Source organism: Myotis myotis, unplaced genomic scaffold, assembly GCF_014108235.1.
Source record: "Myotis myotis isolate mMyoMyo1 unplaced genomic scaffold, mMyoMyo1.p scaffold_m19_p_6, whole genome shotgun sequence".
In the NCBI taxonomy this organism is placed as follows: Eukaryota; Metazoa; Chordata; class Mammalia; order Chiroptera; family Vespertilionidae; genus Myotis; species Myotis myotis.
The window spans coordinates 5,310,155-5,333,261 of record NW_023416368.1 but is presented as its reverse complement, the minus strand read 5'-3'; the positions used below and the strand labels follow the sequence as shown (position 1 = coordinate 5,333,261).

Below are 23,107 nucleotides of genomic sequence, written 5' to 3'. Positions count from 1 at the left end.
CTCATAAATCTCTGTCCAGGGCCCGTTAGAAAAATGCTGAAAGTCAGAGGAACGTGGTGATGGCCACGAACTCACAGCCTGCCTCTCTCTCTCTCTCTCTCTTTACTCTACCTCTGTTTCTCTCTGTCCACGTCTCTCCAGAGTACACTGTCTGTGCTGTTTCTGAGCGTCCCCTTGTCTGTCTGTCCCGCCCACCTCTCCCCTCCTCAGCCCTCCCCCGTTATTGAGCCGAGAGAGGCCCCAGCCCAGCCTACCGCCCGCCCATGGAGCACGTATTCTAATGCGCATCCCCGGTCTTCCAGAAAAACAAGATGCACCATCCATGACATTCTTCCTGCTCCGGGAACAGCAATTAGAGCGGCTGGGGGGTGGAGGGATGGGGGGGTGGGGAGCGAGGCGGGGGCACTGGGAGAGGCTCGGAGAGAGGAGGCAAGAAGGCCTCCCTGTCGGGCTGTTCCTCGCAGCAAAGGCAGCCGATGGTGCAGGGGGCACGTGTGTGACCGTCTGGTGCTGTGACATCTTCTCTGGACGTCAGCTTGGGGCGGGGGGGGTGGGGGGTGCGGATGATGGTGGCTCAGTGGGCGAAGCTGGCATGGGAGAGGCAGTCAGGGGACAGCAGGCGATCCAGGGGCCGGGCCAGACAGATACTATAGGAGCACAGGGTCTGAGTCCTGCACTCAACTCTGAGGTCTGCTACTGGAGCCAGTCTGAGCTCAGGCAACTTCAACCTACTCACTCATGCTTTGCTTCATCCCCTAACTCACCCATTCATTCATTCATTCACTCACTCACTCACTCACCCATTCATCCAACAAGAGCGCTTTGAGCCCCCAGTGTGTGCAAGGTCTATATGTTGGCAGGACTGTGGATAAATAATCACAGAACAACACGAGGGCACGTGAACCAGGGTGCCCTGGGGATGCTGGAAGCCCACCCAGAGATGAGAGGGCTCAAGTCTGAAGGACAGGAAAGACTTGGGTGGACAGGGTGGGGTGGAGATGGGTGTCCTAGGAGGGCGGGGGTGCCACAGAGGGGACTGCAACTTACCTAACAGGACAAAGACCCGCGAGGCCACACAGGGTGGCACAGAGTCTCCAAGGAGGCAAGAAAGGCTGCCCAGGTGCCAGCAGCATCAACAACACCATCAACCAGGGCTTGGCCCCAGACCCCACAGGGACAGGCAGAGGTCGGAGGAGCTCAACACTCAGGGGTCAGTGCCCATCAGACGGTCACCATGTGGGACCGGGAGCCAGAGTTGCCCAGCCGTCTAACTTTTCATGAGAAGATACAAAATATGTCATCTATGGCCTGTGCATCCAGAAAGAAGAGGGGGACCCCAGTGTTGGTGAGGGAGCCCGTCAGTCATTGGACTCTCCAGGCATCAAAATGGACCTGGGTTCCCCATGTTGGCTGACCACGAGGGGCAGCTCCGGGACCACCAGTCTCCCAGGCCCGGATGTCCACTCCCTCCAGACGCCCCCCCGTCCCCTGCTTTCCGTGGCAGCCAAGCACAGGGAACCTACTCACCGTCCCGGCCTTTCCCACATGGAGCTGTTGTTAGGTTCACGGACATCTGAGAGAGCAGAGACCTCTCCTCAGCGTTTCCTCTCTGAGGCTGAGGCGGGGAGCTCCTTTGAGCTCCTCACCTAACATCGCATCCATCCATCCCCACAGCGTGGACTGAACGCCGGGGAAGGGGGGGATTGCAAAGAGACAGCCCCCACGCTCCAGCGACCCCTCGTCTCACACAGGAGACAACGGTGGCCACCAGCAAGCAGAGACTTCTCATACAAGATACCAGATCTCTCCCTGGAAACGTGAGAGACAGTTTCCGAGGACACGCAGGTTCGAGCAAGCTGCATACGGGGCATGAGTGGAGCCATGAATAAAACCTATTAGCAAAAGCACTTGATGTCCTAGACATGAGCTATGGTGGGGTCACGAGACCGATGTTGAGCTTCCCAGCAGTCAGTGTGGAAAGGGAAATTTGGTCAGTTACATAAATACCACGATTGTGCCATTTGAACAACAAGTTACCCAGGAGAAATAGAACAGTAGCTGGAACCTATTGGTGTTCACTGTACAAGGGAGGCGCTAAGATTAGCCTCACCAATGGGTTGAGAGAAAAGAAGTTCACAACCTGCCCAGGTCAGACCCCTGGTGGAACAAGGGTCGGGGTGCCGACCATCAAAATTCAGTGCCCAGCTCTAACCCACCCATGGCTCTAAGATAAGAGTCTCTCCCACGGATGGACACTGTAAGAGCCAACAATCTCGCGGTGGACACAGGAGAGGCCTCCTGTTGGCGCCCACCCCGTTTCTGCTCTTCTGCCACACGCGATGGTGAGTTTCATTCCCAACCGGCTGCCGTCCGGCCGCCTCCAGCAGTGACTGGGAATATCTGGAAGGAAGGTGAACAATCTGTCCTTTAAGCGACCCTTACGCAGCGCTGTTTCCCTCGCTGCGCTTTGGCTAAGGATTGCCTCGTTCATTCAACACAGCCATCCTGCGTGTGCAGGCAGCCAGGCCCCAGCACCACGCACACAGAGGAAGGACCCCCACCCTCAGGAATTACAATCTTTCAGAAGAAACAAACATGAAATGAGTAAACACACAAAGGAAACACAGCTTCATGTGTTATGTGAAACCTATGAAGGAAGCGTAATGAAGGGGGCATGATTTGGGTTGGGGTGGGGCAATGTCGTTCCCTTGGAGGAAAGGCCACTTAATCTGGAAACAAAATGATGAAAAGGAAGGAGCTGGCCAGGCAAAGGGCAGAAAAGCAGCCCTCGAAGCCCAAGGAACAGCACGGGCCAAGGTCCTGAAGGGGGAATAGCTGACGGTAATGCCCAAGGAAAATCACAAGTTGACTGAGTTGCTCGTACATAGCAGGTGAGAGGGAGAGTGGTGACGTGACATCAGAGAGATGAGCAGGGTCAGATTATGAACGTCAGGGGAAGAGGTTTGGTTTTTCTTTTTAAATTTGCTAGAAATTTGACTCTTTGGCAAGTGCATGATTTCTGTGATTCTGTGTGGTGGCTGAGAATGGACCGAAGCAATCAATGTGTTGGGTGGATGGATGGATGGATGGATGGATGATGGATGATGAATGGATAGATCAGGGGTCCTCAAACTTTTTAAACAGGGGGCCAGTTCACTGTCCCTCAGACCGTTGGAGGGCCGGACTATAGTTTAAAAAAAAAAAACTATGAACAAATTCCTGTGCACACTGCATATATCTTATTTTGAAGTAAAAAAACAAAACGGGAACAAATACAATATTTGTGTTTGCATGTGGCCCGCAGGCTGTAGTTTGAGGACCCCTGGGATAGATAGATGGAGGGAGGGATGGATGATGGATGGATGGATGATGGATGGATGGATGGATGATGGATGGATGGATGGATGGATGATGGATGGATGATGGATGGATGGATGGATGGATGATGGATGGATGATGGATGGATGGATGATGGATGGATGATGGATGGATGGATGGATGGATGATGGATGGATGATGGATGGATGGATGGATGGATGATGGATGGATGATGGATGGATGGATGATGAATGGATGGATGGATGGATGATGGATGGATGATGGATGGATGGATGGGTGAAAGGCTGTGTCCTAGAAGATTCCTAAAGCCATCTTAGAGAAAACTGGGTATGGGAGAGAAAGGAGGCAGGAGCCCCATCATAATACTTTGTCCCCAGCCAAATAAAGCCAGAAAGGACCAGCTGGAGAACACTTCTTGGAGAAGACTTCAGCTCCATTCTGAGAAAAGCCATTGTGTTTGGTCAGATGAAGGCCCTGGGTTCAAAGGGGCACAGTCCACTCCAGAGAAGCCTGGCTTTGGAGCTGGGCATGTGAGGTCGATGGTGACCTTCCTGATCAGAGCAGAGGGGACGGAGGACACATCAACTCGAACTGGTAGAGACACTGTGGTTTACAAAGCGCCTTGGCAGTGTGATAACAATGAGGATAATGAGGATGACGATTGTCCCTTGTTGCACACCTACTGCGTGCCAGGCCCTGTGCTAAGCACTTAAAATGCATTTGCTTATTTAATTCTCACCATAATCTCACATGGGCTGTACTATTACTACCCCAACTCCCACCCCCATTTTGCAGATGAGGGCACTGAGGCTCGGAGAGGTGAAATGCCCCATCAGGGCCATTCGGCTTCTTCTCCAGGACCGCCCCCCCTTTATTTGTAAAGCCCTTCAGATACTTCCCACTGCCCGACCCGGCCTTCCCTAAGCACAGGTGTTGGTGTCGGTTCCCACAGTGCGCCAAGTGAGTGCTCTGACATTTCCAGGTGTATTTGCCCAAGACAAAGGTAGGAGGGGGTGGTGGTGCAGGGAGTGGGGTGGTTGGGACAAGGTGGGGTTGAGCAACACAGGAAGGTGCCTCCTGGGAAAAGCTCTGATGCTGTTTGGGGAGTGAATGGATCTCCTACTTGATCTCATGGATCAGCAATGCCGTGCACCAAAGCTGAGTCCCAAACCCATTCTCGGGCTCCCATAATCCCCAGGGGCCTCGCAAAGTCTCCTGAAAGTTGGCCAAATACAGTTTCAGTTGACTTATCAATTTTTTAATAAGTTATTCGCCAAAAGCAATGCAAATGGAAATAGCAATGAGCTTGCTATTGTCCTGCGGTCAGATGGGAGAGATTAAAAGGCACAACCCCAGCCGTTGCTGGAGGGGTGGGTGAGATAAACAGGCGGGAGCACAGATTGATAACATCTTTCTGAAAGGCAATTTGGAACTAATTGCTCATCAAAGCTTCGTGCATATGTTTTAGCAGCCAAGTCACTTGGGGGAAGTTATTCCTGGGAAAGAATGAGGGCCCAGATATCATCAGTGGGGTACGCTGTGCCCATTCCCCAACTTCACCTTCCAGGAACTTCGAGTCAGCCAGGTGGGAAAAACACCCATGGAAAAGGGCAACCTGACCTCAGCTGTGGTGTCTGATCCTTGTGACCGTCCTGGGAATGACCCCAGGTAACATCTGGGGAAACTGGTGTCCAGGGCATGGGGTCCCTGGCCCAGGTGTGTCTACAGATGCCGGTCTCTGTGAGGATCTCGAATGAGAGGATGTGCCTTTTAGACGCAGGGCCTCCTGCCTGGGGGTCATGGCTAAGTGGGAACCTTCAGTCTTTGAAAATTCTCTCTTGAGTAGCAGCCGTGGTGGCGTTCAGGGCACAAGGATAGCTCTGACCTCATCAAGACCACAACACAGACACCAAAGGGCCTTCTAGATTGGCCCATGGCCCCTCCAATGCATAGATGAATGAGGAGGCCCAGGGAGACAGGGCCTCCTCCTCCTCCTCCTCCTCCTGCAGCCATGCAGGCCCGGAAGGGGCATGGGGAGGTGGGGGCAGGGGTAGCTGTCCCACAGCCCCTCGCACTGCCCTCACCCCTGCCTGTCACCTGCCCTGGCAGCCCTGCCCTGCCTGCTGTGGCCTGGGGGCCCCACTCCTGGCCCCCACACCACAGTTCAGCCTTCAGCCCAGCCCAGCCTGACGCTGGTGAACGTGAGTTTTGGGGCTGGAAGCACAAGGCTGGCCCTTTGTCCCCCTGGTTCTTAGCCGCTCCTGGTCCGGGCCAGCTCCCTGTCCAGAGCCAGTGGAGAGAAGGGACTTTGTATCAGCCAAGCCTGGTGCTGAGCCTGGCTCTCCTGAGAGGCTGGGACAGATGGAGTGGGGAAACCGAGGCAGAGAGCTGAGCAAACTGGCCGAGCAACTTACAGCAGGGACAGAAGCCCCCCCACCCCCCGACCCCCGAGATAATGTCTAGGCCTCAGTTACATTTCAGCTCCAGGCCCAGAAAAGCAGCCAGAGCAGGTGGGCAACGCCAGGACCAGGTGCCGTGACTAATGACCCCCCCTGATGCCGACCAATCAGTGGAGACCATGACCCTGAGAGGACACACCTGGAAAAGCTGATGATTATTCTACTGAGATCCTCCCCCTGAACACCCAGCCTTTAAAAACCCTCAAAACCAACAACCCAGCGCGCACTCTCCTTCCTGGGACCCACCCATGCCTTTCTCTCTCCCTTTCCTTCCGCCACCGGCACGCACCTCCAAAACGCTGAGTCCCCAGGAGACTTGCAACCAGGGGAGCACTGGGCAGGGCCGCTCACCCCGGGCTCACCCCCCGACCTGTCTCCAGCGCCCCCTTTCTCTGACTTTCTCTCAGTGAGCCCGAGCAGCCCGCCTCGGCTCATTCCTTCCGTTCCTGTAACATTTTTAGAACCAAAGCCGCCCTCCTGGGCTCTCTCCCGCTGCTTCCTCTGTCCTAGGCTCTTCCTGGTTTCCCTGTCCCACCTTCAATGAACGTCCTCGAAAAGTCACCTGGACTCGTGCTGGGAGGCCTGTCCTGCACAGAGTCAAGAGCCCCCACACTCCCGGGGGCCCCAGGCAGGCCGGCTGGGGCTGGTCCCCTTTCCGCTCGTGCTACTGCTTGCTAGCTGTGCCTCCTGGGCAGGGCGCTTTACCTCTCTGTGTCACCTTCCCTAAGACCTGGGGCCCTGGGAACGGGCTAGAGCAGGGGTAATGGCTGTCATGAAGCTGGCGAATGCAGGGGCTTCTGCTTCTGACCACCGCGGGGTACTAGCACCTGGCTGTACCCTCTTGCCTGAAACGACCCCAAGCCGACACAAAAGGACAGTTTCTGAGACGCTGGGCGGGAGTGGAGGAAGAGCAGGGATCCTGAGAGTCAGGAAACAAAGGAGGCCGAGCTTTACTGCCCGGGCCACAGCCAAGCCCGAGGTGGGGGAGGGGAGGGGGCCAGGCAGGGCCCGAGGGTCTGAGTTAAAGGGATGGAACTGAGGCCAGAGAGGCCCTAGTGGCTAAGTTTCCAGAACAGAGTATTGGGCAGGAGAGAGCCGCAGAGAGGGAGCTCCGGGGACACTCGGGGGTCCCCCTTACGTACTCAGCTGAGCGCTGACCAGCGCACGCAGGCGGTAAACCGTCTCAGCTGGGGAAGAACCTCACGAAGGGATCAGAGGGAGCAGCACCTGGGGCTCCGCGGGGCCGGGGTCCGTGCTGCTCTCCAGCCAGACCGGGCGGGGGACCCCGTGACTCGGCGTCAAGGAGGTACACAGAGGGTCCGGCCTCGGGAGCGAATTACTAAGCACGACGCAAAGCCAGACTTGAAAGAAGTAAGCTGTTTCTAAGTAGTTTAATTTCACCCTAGAACACAGGACTACGAAAAAAAAAATATCCAGTTCCCCACAAGGTCAAAGTCACAGGGTCTGGCATCCGATCAAAAATTTCCAGGCATGCGAAGAGGCAGGAAAATATGACCCGTAATAAGGAGAAAAATCAATCAATGGCAGCTGACCCAGAACTGACACGAATGTTAGGATTAGCAGACAAGGACGTGAAAACAGTTGTTATAACTGCATTCCATACGTTGAAGAAGTTAAATGGAGATGGGGCAGACGTCTCAGGATGAAAAGGACAGTGCGTGAGAGATGGCTCGCAGTGGGGTTCGTGGCAGAGGATCGTGGACTTGGGCCTGGCGGTAGAAACTATCCAAAACGAACCACAAAGAAAAGAGAATTTTAAAAATAGAGCCTCGATGAGCTGTGGGACAGCTTCAAGGGGCTGACTGTGCGCGTCTTTAGGAGAGCGGAGGACAGAGAAAAATCTCTGAAGAAATAATGCCCCCCAATTCCCAAGCCCACTGCTCCAACCACACTCGCCAGCTGTTTGTTGTGCCAGGTGCTGTCCTAAGTGCTTACGCCTGTTAACTCATCGACGTACTTCTCACGAAAGCTCTCTCGTTCTTGATTTGTCTCCATTTTAAAGTAAACAGGCCAGGAGCGTTCATCAAGGGCCCAAGGTCACACAGAGGACGAGGGGCTGAGCCACGACTAGAATCCAGGGACCTCACAGACCGTGCAGATCTTGGCTCTGCCCTTGAATGTTTTCCACACCAGTCAACAGCGGCCGTGCATTATTTTTAGCGGCTGCATAGTATTCCACTGCGAGAGTTTACTTAACAAATTCCCTGTGGCTGAAATGCGGCTCCTAGGTTTTACCCTTATTAAGAATGTGCCCAGGACACGCACAGAGACGAGTCCGGGAGGCTCTGGCCTGATTCTATTCCTGTTTCTAAAAGCGGCGCAACTGGGTGAAAAGTAGACACATTTTAAGGGCTTTTGCTGCTATGGCCAAACTGTCCGAACAAAGTTTGTCCGGGCCTCAGAGGTCTCCCCACCGATTCGCTGTGCTGCCTTAGGCCACGGCCTTGGCCTCTCTGAGCCTCAGTGTCCTCTATCCCCCACCTCTCGGGGTGCAGTGAGGGTTACATGAGACCCAGGTGCCACGGGAACGCCACTTACACTGCAGCAGGGAGGAGGGGTCCCTGTTTAGTGATATGAACGGCGTGGCCGGGGTGGGCGCTTCCTGAGGAGCCGCGTGGGGCGGGGAGGAGCACAGAGGGTGCCTGGCAGCTCCCCGCGAGCCGGCCCCGTGAGTCCCTGAGAGAACCGTGGGCTGATTTGAGCGTCTCCAGCTGGAGCCGTCCCCCTCCCGATCCGCCCGCTGACGCACGGTCTCGCCCAAGCGGTGGAAAAACAAACCCTTGCTTGTTTCTTTGTGTGGCGGCCCCTCCCCCTTCCCTACACTTGACAGGTATAACACGGCATCCCCACGCCACACACTCACACAGACACACACGCAGACACACGGGGTCTCCCCACCGCGCCTCCCTCCCCGGGACCCATCATGACCACAGAGCTTTCTTTTCACCAGGGCTTCTGGAAGGCACAGTGAACGCAAAGTGGGGACGCTCATGGGGGACCTGTAGGTGCCTTGGGCGCTCCATGACATCTGTACCCTGAGCTGCAGGAGCTGGCCCTGGTCCACCCCCGTTCCCATCATGCTTTTTTGCAGTTCGTGGGATTGGACCCCAAACAAGAATTTCCCTAACTCAGACATCGTTTCCCACTGAGTCAATTTCACAAAGCAGTGTCTTCCCTCCCCTCCTCCCGTGAGCACAGCTTTTAAAAATATGGTGTTAATGTGGCTTTACAAGCCCACGAGCTAATACAGAGACAAAAACCCCGTGAGAACCACGCTCCCCGAGGAACTAAACTGCACGCTTATTTGCAAAGACAAGGGAGTAAACGTGTGGGGCGCGCACTGGGTGCCAAGTGCAGGGCCTCCGCTCTGCCCCTGATCGCTCACCCCGTCCTCCGCCGCGCAGAGGGGGCTATGAGTATCTCCCAGATGCGGGATCGGAGGCCCAGAGACCAAGGGACTTGTCCAAGTCACACAGCTAGTTGTGTTGTGGGCCACACAAGTGGATCCAGGCCTCCCTGGCTCAGACGTGGGGTAGCCGTCCCCTCCTCTGGGGGCTGCAGGGGGTTGAATGTGTCCTGTGTGGAAAGAGCTAACACAGGGAGCCACGGCCAATCTCTCCCCACCCTCGCCTCACTCATCCAGGTCCCTCTGCTGGACTCCGCTCCGCACACACAGTAGGCCCTTCTTCCCGAAGGACTCCTACGCTTCATTCATCCTTGCTTTCATTCATTCAGCTACTTGTTGAGCACCTATTACTTGCCGGCCCGATGCTAGAAGCCAGGGATATAGCGGTGACCTGACGGCTAGGGCAGCCATCTGCCTGACTCACAGACGAGGGGGATCAGGGACTAAAGAACCTCATGCGTAAATAAACGCACGGTCCTCTCTGAGCCTGAGGCCTTTGTAAGATCGGGCTCATCCCAGGGGTCATCTGTTCTACAAGGCACGTTTGTTCACGTTTCAGCGAGGTTGAAGTCGGAATGCTTTTATTACCAACGGCATCTGAGGTTTGATGCAACGCACCTCCCACGGTCACCAGGAGGCTTTTGATGGGAGAATGTAAGGGAAGCACCTAGTGTGGCAACTGACACACAGTAGGAGCCCAGAAAATGTGAGCTCCTCTCTCTCCCTCTCTCTCCCTCTCTCTCTCTCTCTCCCTCTCTCTCTCTGAGCTTGTCAAAGATTTTGGAAGTTGGCTTCAAAATTTCTAAAAAGGCTCCTCCCCGCTCCCCTTCATTCCAGGGCACTTTATGGCCACAGCCATGCCCCGCGATAACCTGACTTTCCAACAACAAGCTCAGGTGAGCAGCTTGTCGGAGCCGCTGACCTGGATGGCACAATCGTCTTTATGGGTGGCGCTCTGTCCTGTCACCTGTGGGCTGCGATCAAAGGCCTATCCCCTCTGCCTGGCACCCGGCCCTGGTTAATTAGGCGAGTTTTGCTCAGCCTTTCACGCGTACGCCTCCAGTTTATTCCTGGAGGAGTGAGAGAGGGTTGTGCTCAGTGCCAGGTTCCCAGACCCAGACCCACTGTGGGGCTCCTGGGGGCCAGGAAGGATCCCCACGGACAGGCTGTCTGACCTTGGGCCAGTCACTTGACTTCTTTGAAAGAAGTTTCTTCATCTGAAACAGGAAAAATAGCAACAGCATTGCTAAGGGCTGTGGTGAGAAATCGGTCATTCGCTTAACAGATATTTAGTGAGCACCTGCTATACATCACTGACGATGCAGCCGGGAACAAGGCAGGAGAGATTCCTGCTCTCGTGTTGCTGACCTTCTGGTGGGAAAGACAACAAATGAGTCATCTTACCAATGTTTGCAGAAATTCTTTTTTTCACCCTCATTTATAATTTGAATCAAAGCATTGCTAATTTGTTTTGGGGTTTTTTTTAACTTTCATATAAGCACCAAATTTTAATCATGTAAGTCAATTCATTTTGGGGGAAAGAAACACCAGCCAGAACTCCCCCTCCAGAATAAAACAATGCTGTTCACTCCTCCAAACAGCCAAATTCAAAGTCTACTAAAACAAAAACAGCCCACACAGAAAAAAAAAAGTAACAAATCACATTCTAGGGCTTCGGTGCATTTAGCAGCCTTTGCTATGCTAGCTAATCACCTTTCAGCTGACTGTCAAAAAATAACTCCTGCCCGGCCGGCGTGGCTCAGTGGTTGAGCATCAACCTATGAACCGGGAGGTCAGGGTTCGATTCCTGATCAGGGCACACATAGGGGTGGTGAGCTCGATCCCCAGTGGGGGCCGTGCAGGAGGCAGCCGGTCACTGATTCTCTCATCTATAATAATAAAAGTGTAATATGCTAATTAGACCGGACGGCCAAACAGAGGAATGACCAACCGATGACCTTCTGGAAGACCTTCCGGACAAAGCCGGGGCTGTGAGGGCTGAGCTCCTTGCACGAATTTCGTGCATTGGGCCTCTAGTCATTGATGTTTCTCTCTCCCCTTTCCTTTCTGAAATCAATAAAAATATTTGTTTAAAAAAGAACATCCTCGTTCATCAAAATATACATTTCCATTTGCTTTTTTAAATTAAAAAATAATTAAAGAAAACTTGAAGGAATTCACGATGAGTTGCCTGGCTCGCTCTGATGGCACGTAGAGCATGGGAAGGTGGGGAGGGCTGTTTGTAGCACGCGTGATTAGGGGACACTGATCTCCAAGGTTTAGCTTTCTTCCACACAGTGTGAAATACCCACAATGCCAAGGATGAAGGGACACGGACGCTCTCCTTTGAGAATTCCACAGGACAATCCAGGTGCCCAAGCCGTTCTTCATCGAGTAACCGAGCTCCTGTCCAATTGACTCCGGTCCCCCGTGTAAGGGATGTCCCATCCTGCTTCGGTCCCTTCATGGAGAGGCCGGAGCCAGTCTGAGGCACCCCATGGGGATCTTCCCCAGAGATGTGGAGGTCGGGGCAGCTGTCAATCCACTCAGCACATCATCAGCTCTCTGCTTCCTCGGCGTGCCTCTTCGGTGCTGGGATGCAGTCCTCCACCGGGCCCTGACCGCAGGCTCCTGTGCGGTTGTCTCAGACGTCGCCACACGCCTTTCTCATGCATGTATTACATCCACCCGTCACCATTTGGTGACTCTCTACCATGGTGACCTACTTAGGTTTCAAGTTGACTATTTCACATCAAATGCCCCCATCCCCGCCTCCCAGAATTGGCACGCTTTGCCAGTGTGCTCGCCTTTGCCACTGCCCAGGACGGCCTGGGTACGCACCCGTTAACATCCCCCTAAGGATGAGAATATTCCCAAATGGCTTCGAGCGGGAACGTTAATGTTCTGATTGGGTGCATCTTCACCAGGCACCACTGCGCCTACGTCAGACTCAGCCAGGCGGCCATCAGCAGTGGGCCAGTACCGGCCAAGGGTTCCTCTTTGAACTATGGGTGGGATCGCTTCACCCGCCCAGCACTGTCCTGACTCAATTCTTTCACTCTTTCTTCTACTTTGTTCAAAAGACTGTCAACTTCGTTGCCTTCCACATTGCCGTCGGAACTCTGAAGGTCCATGTGGGTAAATTCTCAACGTAGCAAAGCTGCTGATTTTGTGTATGGAGGTTGCTGAATAGCGTGGTCCTGTCAGGCGCACACCAGCCCGGCCGTCCTCTGCCTCTGGACCATGGGCTGGAGGCTGTTTAGAATGGTCTCACTGTCAGCACTGTGCCCTGCTGCCACCACAGGGCGGCGAGGCCCTGGGCCATGCCTGGGGGAGGAGGGGCAGGAAGGGTAAGTACAGCTAGTCTGGTGGCCAGGATCTCAGAAGCCTCCCTAGGAGATGACACGGGAGCTGATACCCGAGTGAGGAGATGGAGCCACTTCGGGGACCTGGGGAAAGAACATCCCATGGTGCACAGTAGGTGCAAAGGCCCTGGGGCTAGAGGAGGCTCAGTATGCTTCACGAGCAGAAGGCTGGTGTGGCCAGGACCGTGGCAAGCACAGGCCAGCCAGCCTGGTGGGAGATGGTGTGAGGTCACAGAAGCCAGGTCAGGGAGGGTCTAATGGGCAGGTCAGGAAGTGGGCTTTTATCCACTGGAGGGGACAGCGCGGGAGGGGTTCAGCCAGGGCATGCCGCAGAGGGAGGACTCCGGCTGCTGTGAGTGGAGTGGATCCGGGAAGCCCGGCGCAGTAGCTGGTAGACCTTACGATGATTACTGTCCCTTCCCTGGGGGGCCAGGGGAACCCAGATCCTTCACACAGACCACCAGGATTGCACCCGGGGACCCCCCCGCCCACCCACTGAGCCCCCTGATCTGTTCCCATTATCCTGACACTCCAAACAGCGACTCACGGAATCGGACAGTCAATGGCGGGTGCACGTGACAATCAACACCCAGGGAGCGAAGCTTTTGAGCACAGGGGGTGCCAGGAGGCAGCTGCTTTGCGTAAGGTGTGAGCGGATGTTTGCCCGAGCTTTTGCTCCCAGGGTGGGGGAAACAGGTACACGCAGCTCAGTTGCTAAAAATAGGGGGATCCTCAGTCTGTTTTCATGTGACGAGTCCTGAAGTATTGCCCCCGCCGTCCCCACCCCCACCTTGGGCTGAGGGTGGAGCAGACTCGCAGAGACCTGGCCGGAGGGGAGCTTTGCCGCGAAAGGACTGTGGCCCCGGGGTGGATGCACACCCGGGGTCTCTGGTGTCCAGATCCGGGCTTGGTTCTGGCTCTGGCTCCCCCGTGCGAGCTCGTGCTGGGACACCGGGTCCAAGTGGCTGCTTCTGCCCCTCAGAGACAGGCAGTCCCGCCCACAGCGAGAGCTGTCGGGAGGCTGGAGGTAGGCACCCTCTGGGCTGGGACCTGCATTTGAGCGGAGCCCTTCATCCCGGCTCCCCTCGGGTGGGTTCCCATGGGGCCAGGGTCCCTCTGAGCCTGCCCTTGACCGAAGGCCAGAACCGAGCCAGACTGCCAGCAGAATGGGCCCATTTCACAGATGGGCGCATCAGCCCAGGAGGTGGAGTTATAGGAAGCCCCGCGGAGTCTGGCCCTTCAGGGGGAGAAGGCCACCTTCCCTGTGCCTTCTGCCAGCCAGCACTCTCCATGCCACCTGTCTGCTTGGGCATCCCTTTCATTGTCAGCTGCTCCTTCATTCATTCATTCATTCACTCACCCATGAATGTTTAGCAACTGCTCTTGGTCCATTTCAAAGCTAGGTTCAAGTCCTCAAGTGCACACCTGAGGCCAGAGAGTGGCCTGAGTTGGCAAGCCTGGGGGTCAGAGCGGGCTTTGCCCCTTAGCTGTCTGAGTCCAGCAGGCTGGGCAGGAGCCCCTCTCGCTGAGAGAATAGCTTTGAGTGGCTGGGGTGGGCCAGTCTCTGTCCCCAGGCAGAGTGGTAGGTGGTAGCCTTCCACGTCCTTCCCCTCTTCCCCCCTCCCCCCCCACCTAGCGAGGACAGGGCCAGTGATGCTGGGAGACCCTGGCAATAGTGGGGGCTAGGAGCTGGTGGCAGAAGGGTGGGCACCCGACCTTTTCGAAGCAGCTGCCAGGTATGGGGCCTGCTTGGTAGTCGTTTCAAGAGCTGTGGTGCCCTCGCCATTTGGCTCAGTGGATAGAACATCGGCTTGCAGAACGAAGGGTCCTGGGTTCAATTCTGGTCAAGGGCATGTACCTTGGTTGCAGGCTCCTCCCCGGCCTGAGCCCTGGTTGGGGCACGTGCAGAGGCAACCAATCGATGTGTTTCTCTCACATCCATGTCTCTCTCTGTCTTTCCCTCTCTCTTCTACTCTTCCTAAAAATCAATGGAAAATATTTTCAGTTGAGGATTAACAAAACATAGATACAGTATATTTTTAAAAGGAGAGCTGTGGCCACACACAGTGAGGGGCCAGGGAGTCCCCTTTCCTTGCTACCTCTTTACACCTGATCCTCAGAGGCTCTCAGCCCTGGCCTTTCCTCCCTGCCACCTCAGCCTCTTTCTGCTCCCCTCCTGCAGACCCAGAGCCTGCTCAGGGCTCCCTGCAGGCGACACCCATCTCCCTCCTCCCCCGTCTCCCCAGCACAGTGGCCTTCCCAGCCTTCTGGCCTTCCTTTGCCTGGGCTCCTCCATGCCAGGGCCCTCCTTGCCTCTGTCCATCTGGCCATCTACTCCTAACACCTGAGAAGACAGCGCTCTTCAAATTTGGGGCTCACATAGCCCCTAAAATAATTTTGGAAACTACAGATGGTGCACTGCTGGAAGCCAGTCCATCCTTGCTGCTTGACACAGGCGCTGCAGGGAAGAAACATCTGCACAGCATATGTTTCAAGGGATCTGGCATACTGTTCTTAATATGTTTGCTCCCCTTCTTAGCGCTATGTGTTCTAACTAGGGCCACCAGGTGGGGATGTTTCCCTGGAGTTAGGGATTAACAGGACTAAGAAGGGAATAAATCAGTAAAACCCCTTAACTAAGTGCCAGGCGGGTAGTTAATCACCTTAACTACGAACAATCACGCTTAAGCTACATAATCTTTACTTAGGATAATCTCCTTCAGTTACTTCCTTGTAGCTTAACAGAACAGCAGAGTAGTGACCTTGGAATGGAGATAACAAACTAGCCCTAACTTTTGGAATAGAATGGATAGGATTAAAATCAGCAGAACTAGATGGGGATGGGATTTTTGGCAAAGGTCAGATAAGAAACTATGGACATGAAACAAGGAACTGTAGAGGTCAAGAGAGGACCCAAAACATACCATGATGTGACTATAGAGGCATGCTTATAGGATCAAATGGTATAAATACAGATGTAACAGGAGAATAAAGAGAGAACCTGGCTATGCTGATCATCTGAACGCTGTCTCCGTGTCTTTCATTCTTCGCCGACTCCGTCCACACCTTTGGGAACCCCTGGACCACTGGGGCTGGACCCCAGCAACTGGCGCCTGAACAGGGACCTGAACCCTGGACCGCTGGGGCTGGACCCGAGCAGTGCACGTTTTTAGTTGGCATCTAAATGTGATCATAAATGTAAACAGTTGCAAAGGATGCGATTTCCACCATCCCTACACCAACCAAGTGCTTTAAACCAAACCTCCTCACCACCTCGGAGCTATAGAGTCAGCTCATTCCCTTTCTCAAAAACTCCACCAGGCGGGCTGAATGGCGAAGCCAGCACTGTCCACCCATACGGGTTTATGTTCCATGTGTGAACCTCTCTGCACCACCCTCTGTCTGAATCCTGCCTCTAATTCTGGGACGGGAGACGTATCCGACGCCTGGATGACATAGGCCTCGGTGCCCGGTGCTCGCTGACACCATCCGGCTTGTCCTGCCCCAGCTGCTCCCTCGGGAGCTGGCCTCTCAGATTGCCTTCCCTCCCTCTGGAGCCTCGGACGCTCTTTCTTCTTCTCAGCGTTTGGTTGTGAAATGGAACACAGACAGAGCAGCCCACTGTGTGTGGCTAACGGTCACAGCAAAACAATGTGCAGCTTGATTATTTATCAAAAAGCACGCATCCAGGTCAAGAAATAGAACATGTCTGGCTCCCCAGAACCCCCCTCTGGGCTCCTCCCCACCGGCACCCCTCCATGCTGTTCCAAGGTGACCACCATCCTGCACGTGATGCTGGTCACTCCTTGCTTTGCTGCATGATCTGACCACCGAGCCCTGCCCGGCTTTGAACGTCGTACAAATGGAGTCCCGTATCTCGTGCCCCTGGTGCCTGGCTCCCTTCACAGAACATGGTGTTGGGAGTCACCGGGTGGGCATGTGCAGCTCTGCGTCCTTCCTTCTCATTACCGAGTGGTATTTGATCATAAAGGTATATCCCAATTTATCAATTCATTCTACCAGGGATGGACATTTGGGTTGCTCTCAGCTGGGGGCCGTTTCAGATCAGCCTGCTGTGAATATTCACAGGCAGGTCTCTAGGTTCATCTATGTATGCATTTCTTTGGGTCTATATCTAGGAGGCTTTGCTGGGCCATGGGGGCAGATGTATGATTCACTATAAAAGGTACTGCCAGGGTGCTGTCCAGTGTAGGTGTGCTACTCTGTGCTCCCAGCAGCACCATGGGAGAGTCCCCGCCGCCCCACATCCTTGCCAATTCTTGGTATTGTAGAATTTTAAAAGTTTAGCCAATCTGGCTGGGGAGCTGTGATTATCACATTGTGACTTTAAATTTTCATTTCCCTTATTATTGATGAGACTTAGTACCATTTCTATATATTTATTGGCCATTGGAATATTCTTGTTTTGAAATGCCTGCTTTTTTGCCCATTTTTATCTTGAGTTGTTAGTCTTTTTTTCTATTGATCTGTAGTTGTGGAAACAAGTAAGTTCTTTGTTGGTTATGTGTTTCTGATATATCTTTTTTCACTCTGTAAATTGTCTTTTAATTTTCTTATCAATATCTTTGACAAAAAAGAATGTTGAATATAAATGAAGTCAATTTTATCAATCCTTTTTATGGTCAGCTCTTTCTGTGTCTTGTTAAAGAGTCTTTTGACCACTCCAAGGTCATGGAGATATTCTCTTATGTTACTTCCTAGAATTTTTACTATTTTAACATTTAGATCTACAATTCCCCTGAAACTGATGTTGCAAATGTTGTTAGGTAGGGATCAATTTCTCCCTTCCTTCCTTCCTTCCTTTTTTCCTTTTTCTATATAGCTATTCACTTGGTCAGCACTAGTCATTGAAAAGATTGTCCCCCTCCCCCCCCCCCCCCCCGGCTTGGTAGTGTCACATTTGTCCTAAAACATGTATCCATATGTGTCCTGCATCCCATTGGTCTATGTGTCCATCCTTGTAGCAATGCCACAATCCTGCTTACTGAGCTTTACAATAAGTATTTATATCCAGTAGAGGAAATACTTCCACACCCGTTAGGGTTTTGATTCAGGTTGTATGCATTGAATCTGTAAATCAGTTTGCAGAGAAATTATTTCTTGAAAATATCGAATCTTCCAATCCATGAACATGGTATATCCTTTCATTGAGGTTTTAGATTCCTCTCAATCACATCTTACCATTTCCTGAGTCGTTTTTAGGTAAAGCCATTTTTTAAGGGAGTGATAGTACAGGCAACATTTTGGAGGTGGCAAAATCATGATGATAGCAATGTTCCCAGAATGTTCCTTTGGACCCTCAGCCAGCCAGCGTGGTACCAAGGGGACTTCCAGCTGTGCCTGTGCCTAGGCCCTCCCTCCATACCCACGTCCCCTGCACACTCAGGACCTGGTCAGAGCTGGGACCTCATAAATATTAACAAAGTGAATACTCCCACCCCACAGCGTTCAACTCCTTGCTAGAAAATTGGCAGCCCGATCCATGCCCACATGCGAAGGACAGATCAGACAGCCTGTCAGCTTCCTGATAAAGCTATTTTTTTTTTTAAAGTAGCTTATTGAGCTCTTTCCCATTAGAAACGTTCCATACCTGCTCATTATCGAGCCTTTAGAAACTGCCAACAGATAGAAAGGGGGGGGGGACACACACATATTCCTCTTATTCAGAGATCATCACTGGCCATAGCCCATGCATTTTCTTTCATCTTGTTTTCTGTACACATTTTGTATCTGCTTGTTTTGTTTTTATAAGCCTGACCTCGTTCTGAGTTTAGAGTTCTCTGTTTGGCCTTTCTCACTTGGCATGAAAACAAAAGCCTTCTCTCCTGTTACTCTGAAGTCTTTGGAAGCAGCAGCCCAAGAGCTCAGTGAGGCTCTGTTGAGTGACACCCGTTGACTGAGCATTTCCCTGCGGTAGGAGTGAGTGTGACTTTACGGTGCTGTCCTGGTATGTAACCAACATCTCTGGGCCTTTATTAGTTTAGTCCCTGCTTAGCTGGGATTGCGTCCTCAGGAGAGGTCCTTAGAAGTGGATTCCAGACTCAAAGAATGTGAACAGAAGCTTATAAGGCCTTTAAAAGCAGGAGTTAGAACCTGCAGCCATGGCTCTCCATGGGGCCTGTGTTTCTTGAGAACCATCGCCAGACACTTGTATAAACACTTCAGGACTATCGGTTCATTCAGTCCTCACAGCCCTCTCAGCCCGAGGTCACAGGCAGCCAGTGCCCAAGCTGGGATACGAACCCAAGCACCCTGCCTCCAGGCCTCTCGATCATAACCACCCCAGGCGGATGGAGGATGCTGGTGGCTGTCTGAGACACTGCGCCCCTCTCATGGACTCCTTCCTCTGGGCCTAAGGGGCCATTGCTCCCTGCAGAGGAGGGGTTAGAGAGATGGGGGGCCCAGCTGTGGGGCCCCGAGGACAGGCCGGAGTCCACGGCATCCAGCTGTGTGACCACGGGCCAATCCTCCACCTCTCTGAGCTTGAGTTTCTTCATCAGTGACGTGGACAAAGAGGGCCCCACGAAGATGAAAAGAGGCCATGGAAGGTAAATGTCTCTGAACCAGAAAGCACTCCCAGGTGTTGAGTTTCCATGGATGGTCCATCTGCAGGAGCTCTTGGGCCTCGGGGAGAAGCGGGGAGCTCCCTCCCAGGCACCGGCCCCTGGCTGGCCCAGGACCCCAGCTCTCTCCACCTCCCCGGGACTAACTGAGTCTCTCCGACTGGCTGGGGTATGATGGGGACTGCTTGCTGGTGGCTCAACTAGAGACGCTGCTCATCCCGTTGTCCCCTGGGCCTGGCAGAGTGAACGCCCCAGCAATGGTCCTGGGATGGAGTTTAAAGAGCCCTGCTGAGATTTCACCCAGTTAAGGGATCAGTGGTGGCAGAGCAAGCGGGGGGCCAGGAGTGGCTGCGGGAGGAGGGAGAAAGGAGAGGACACTTATCTTTACACCTGGGATTAGGGCATCAATGGCCTTCCCTTGTGAACTTGGCAGTTCCTGCCTCTTCTCTGTGCTTCGGTTTCTTCGCCTGCAAAATGGGAACTGTGTTAATCAGCATGCTGCTAGGCCGTGACAGCCTGGTGCCCGCTGCGTGCTTGGCACTTTGTGACCAGGAACTGAGAACGATTGCTTTTGCGGGTGAAGGCCTGCTGGGTTTGGAAATCGAGGTTTTGCTGAAAAGAAGAGCCCTCCTGTAGCAATTTTAAGACTGAGCTTTGTGGTTTGCCTGCAGCCTGGATTCTTGGTTCTTGAGTTACAGGGAGGAGACAGCAAACGCCTTTGGGTTCCCTGGTGCAGCATTTTCAACCGGTGTGTCCCGGCAGGCACCCTGTGCACCACAGGAACTTTTAAGACATGCAATACCTGACTGTTTAGTCGGGGGCACTGACCTCTTCCCTTGGATTATCACAAAAGAATGATAATACCCAACACAATAACAGCTGTCCTGTATGAATCAAATTGTACCTATTTTTTGTCAGATTGGCAAAAAAGATCATATATATAAATGTAATATATTTTTATTGATTTCAGAGAGGAAGGGAGAGGGAAAGAAATAGAAACATCTAGAGAGAATTATTGATTGGCTGCCTCCTGCACACCCCCTACTGGGGATTGAGCCTGGGCATGTGCCCTGACCGGGAATTGACCGTGACCTACTGGTTCATAGGTCAACACTCAACCACTGAGCCACGCCAGCTGGGCAGACAATATATTTTTTGGTGCACCGCACATTTTAGTAATTAATGTATGTGTGCCACGAGATGAAAAAGGTTGCAGATCCCTGCCCTGAGGGTCTTTTCACCAGGTGTCAGCGGTGCTCATACCCCTCAGCTCAATGTGCACCCTTTTTCCAAGGTGCACCTGACCGCCTGGTATCGCAGGAGTAGGGCCTGCCATGGCATGCCCCGGGGAGCAGTGCCAGGGAGCCCTGCCAGGGCCCTTCCCTCTACCCACTGCCATGGGAGACTGTGCCAACACTACACAATCAAGAGTCAGCCCCACCCAGGGGCCCCTGCAATCCAAGCATGAGTCCTGGTGCCAAGGAAGGGTGGCACAGTCTGTGCACTTCTGGATGTGGTTAAGGGTGGGGGGTGGACGTCAAAGCTGGGAGGGGTTCCGCTGAAGGCTGCTGCCCGAGCCCAGTGTGCCCCTGCTTCCATTTGCACACCCCCTGTGACAGGGATCCCCCTCTCCCAACGCCACCTGCACCTTGTTCTAGAGACTGTTTCTGTGTAAGTGTTCCTGTTTGGTTGCTGTGTCTCTCCCAGCACATGTCGCTATTGACCATACCAGAGTCCCAGGCGACTCTCAACGGAAACTCCTTCCTTTAAACTCTTCCCTCCCCCTTTCTTCTCCTCACCCCACCTTCCTCCCTCCTTTCCTTGCTTCTCCCAGTTAGAGCAACTCATCTCTGTGTCAGTTTATTCAAATGTGTATTGAGTCCCTGTGTATGTCAGTCTTGTGCTGGGCACTGGGGATTCATAAATGAAAACAGCCTGGCCCTAGCTGGTTGGGCTCCATGGATAAAGCATTAGCCTGCGGACTAAAGGGTCCCGGGTTCAATTCCGGTCAAGGGCACATGCCCAGGTTGCGGGCCCGATCCCCAGTGGGGGGTGTGCAGGAGGCAGCTGATCAATGATTCAGTCTCATCATTGATGTTTCCATCTCTCTCCCTCTCCCTGTCCCTGTCCCTCTCCCTTCCTCTTTAAAAGTCAATAAAAATATAAATTAAAAAGAAAGAAAGAAAACAGCCTGGTCCTGCCCTCAGGAAGTTTCCCATGTGCCAGTGGAGAGCACAGAGGGGTGACTGCTACAAAACCTGCCCTGAGCATGCACTGGGAACTCGGGGGGAAAGCAACTTGTGTATATGCCTAAGTATCAGACATATGATGAGTCAGGACTTGGTGGGGAATACCGAGGGCTTCCTGGAGGTGGAGGCTTTGAGCTGGTCTTAAAGGAGAACCTTCTGGGCTGGCTCAGGCACTCCTGGCAAAGGACACCGGACAAACCGAGCTGAAGGTGGTGGGGGAGGGGCAGTCTCTCCTGGATACCCCCTTCTTCACACAGCTCCAGGCCTGCTGTTCCCCTTCTTTTCCACTCGTGAGCCTTATTGCCTATCTGGGAAGTGGGGGTAATGGCATTTCATAAGGTCGAGAGCATGGAAAGTAGAGCCAAGGGGGAAGGGGGCTGGTTTGGAATTGGGTCGCCTGTGTTCCCATCTGCAAAATGGAGCCCAGTGAGGGCAGGAGCTAGCAGGCCTCCCTCCCTCCCCACCCAGTGTGGTGTGGGCTCCTGCACAGACAGGAGGGGTGCTCACAAATACCTGTGGGGTGAATGAATGAAGGAGGAATGTGTTACTCCCTCTGCCGACCCGCTCCCTAGCTCTTCCCATGCCCATCTATTGTCCATCAGATGGAGCTGACACGCCCCCAGGTTCTCCCCGAGTCCCCCGAAGTCACCCCATAGCTCTTGTTTTGTTTCTTCTCTCTGGCTAGGATCATTACATTGTGATGTTAATGGCTGTTTCTGTCTTCACCACTCAGCGTGCTTTGTTTGGATCTGCAGTGCCCAGCACAGAGCCTGGGACATAAGATGTGCTCAATTTTTTTAAAAAATTGATTTCAGAGAGGAAGGAGAGAGAGAGATCGAAACATCAATGACAAGAGAGAATCATTGATCGGCTGCCTCCTACTGGAGATTGAGCCCACAACCCAGGCATGTGCCCTTGACCAGAATCAAACCTGGGAACCTTCAGTCCACAGGCCAAAGCTCTATCCACTGAGCCAAACCGGCCAGCGCTTAATAAATATTTTAATGCGAGCCGGGCAGGTGAGGCTCAGTGGTTGAGCATCCACCTATGAACCAGGAGGTCATGGTTGCGGGCTCGATCCATGGTGTGCAGGAGGCAGCCTATCAGTGATTCTCTCTCATCATTGATGTTTCTCTCTCCTCCCTTCCTCTCTGAAATCAATAAAAATATAGTTTTAAAAACATATTTGAATGAGTGAGTGGATTCATGAATGTGGGGTCCCTCCTCCCAACCTTTGGACTCTGCCGAAGTCTCTTCTAATTGTAGGTACGTGATCCCACTGCCCAGTCACTGGGCTGGACTGTCCCCCTCAAGCCCTTTCGGCATTGTCCGCCGTGACTTTCTGCCTGTGTGTGCGTCCTTTCCCCGCCCGAACCCCGCATATGTACTCCTTGGGGGCTAAGACGTGGTCCCCTGTGGCCCGGCGCCTGAAAGGGTCTGGCGCACAGAAGGGCTTCTCAAACTATTGGACAGAATGAGTGCAAGGTCAGCAGGCTGACAAGCCCGGCACACCGCGGGCACCCAGCTGCCTGGCACGTCCTCCTGCCCCGGGCGCGCGGGAACGGCGAGGGCGGGAGTCCCGGCGGTTCAGCTCCCGCCACCCGGTGCAAACTTTCAAAAGATGCGGCGGCCGCGGCCCCTCCCTCCCTGCGCGGTTGGAGGCGGCAGGCGGCGAGGGCGGAGC

At 53.6% G+C, this 23,107-nt stretch overlaps 1 pseudogene; it reads right to left on the bottom strand.

The window, feature by feature from the left end:
* Positions 1-10,117: 10,117 nt before the first annotated feature.
* Positions 10,118-12,550, bottom strand: LOC118657837 (annotated as a pseudogene).
* Between the last annotated feature and the right edge of the window lie 10,557 nt (positions 12,551-23,107).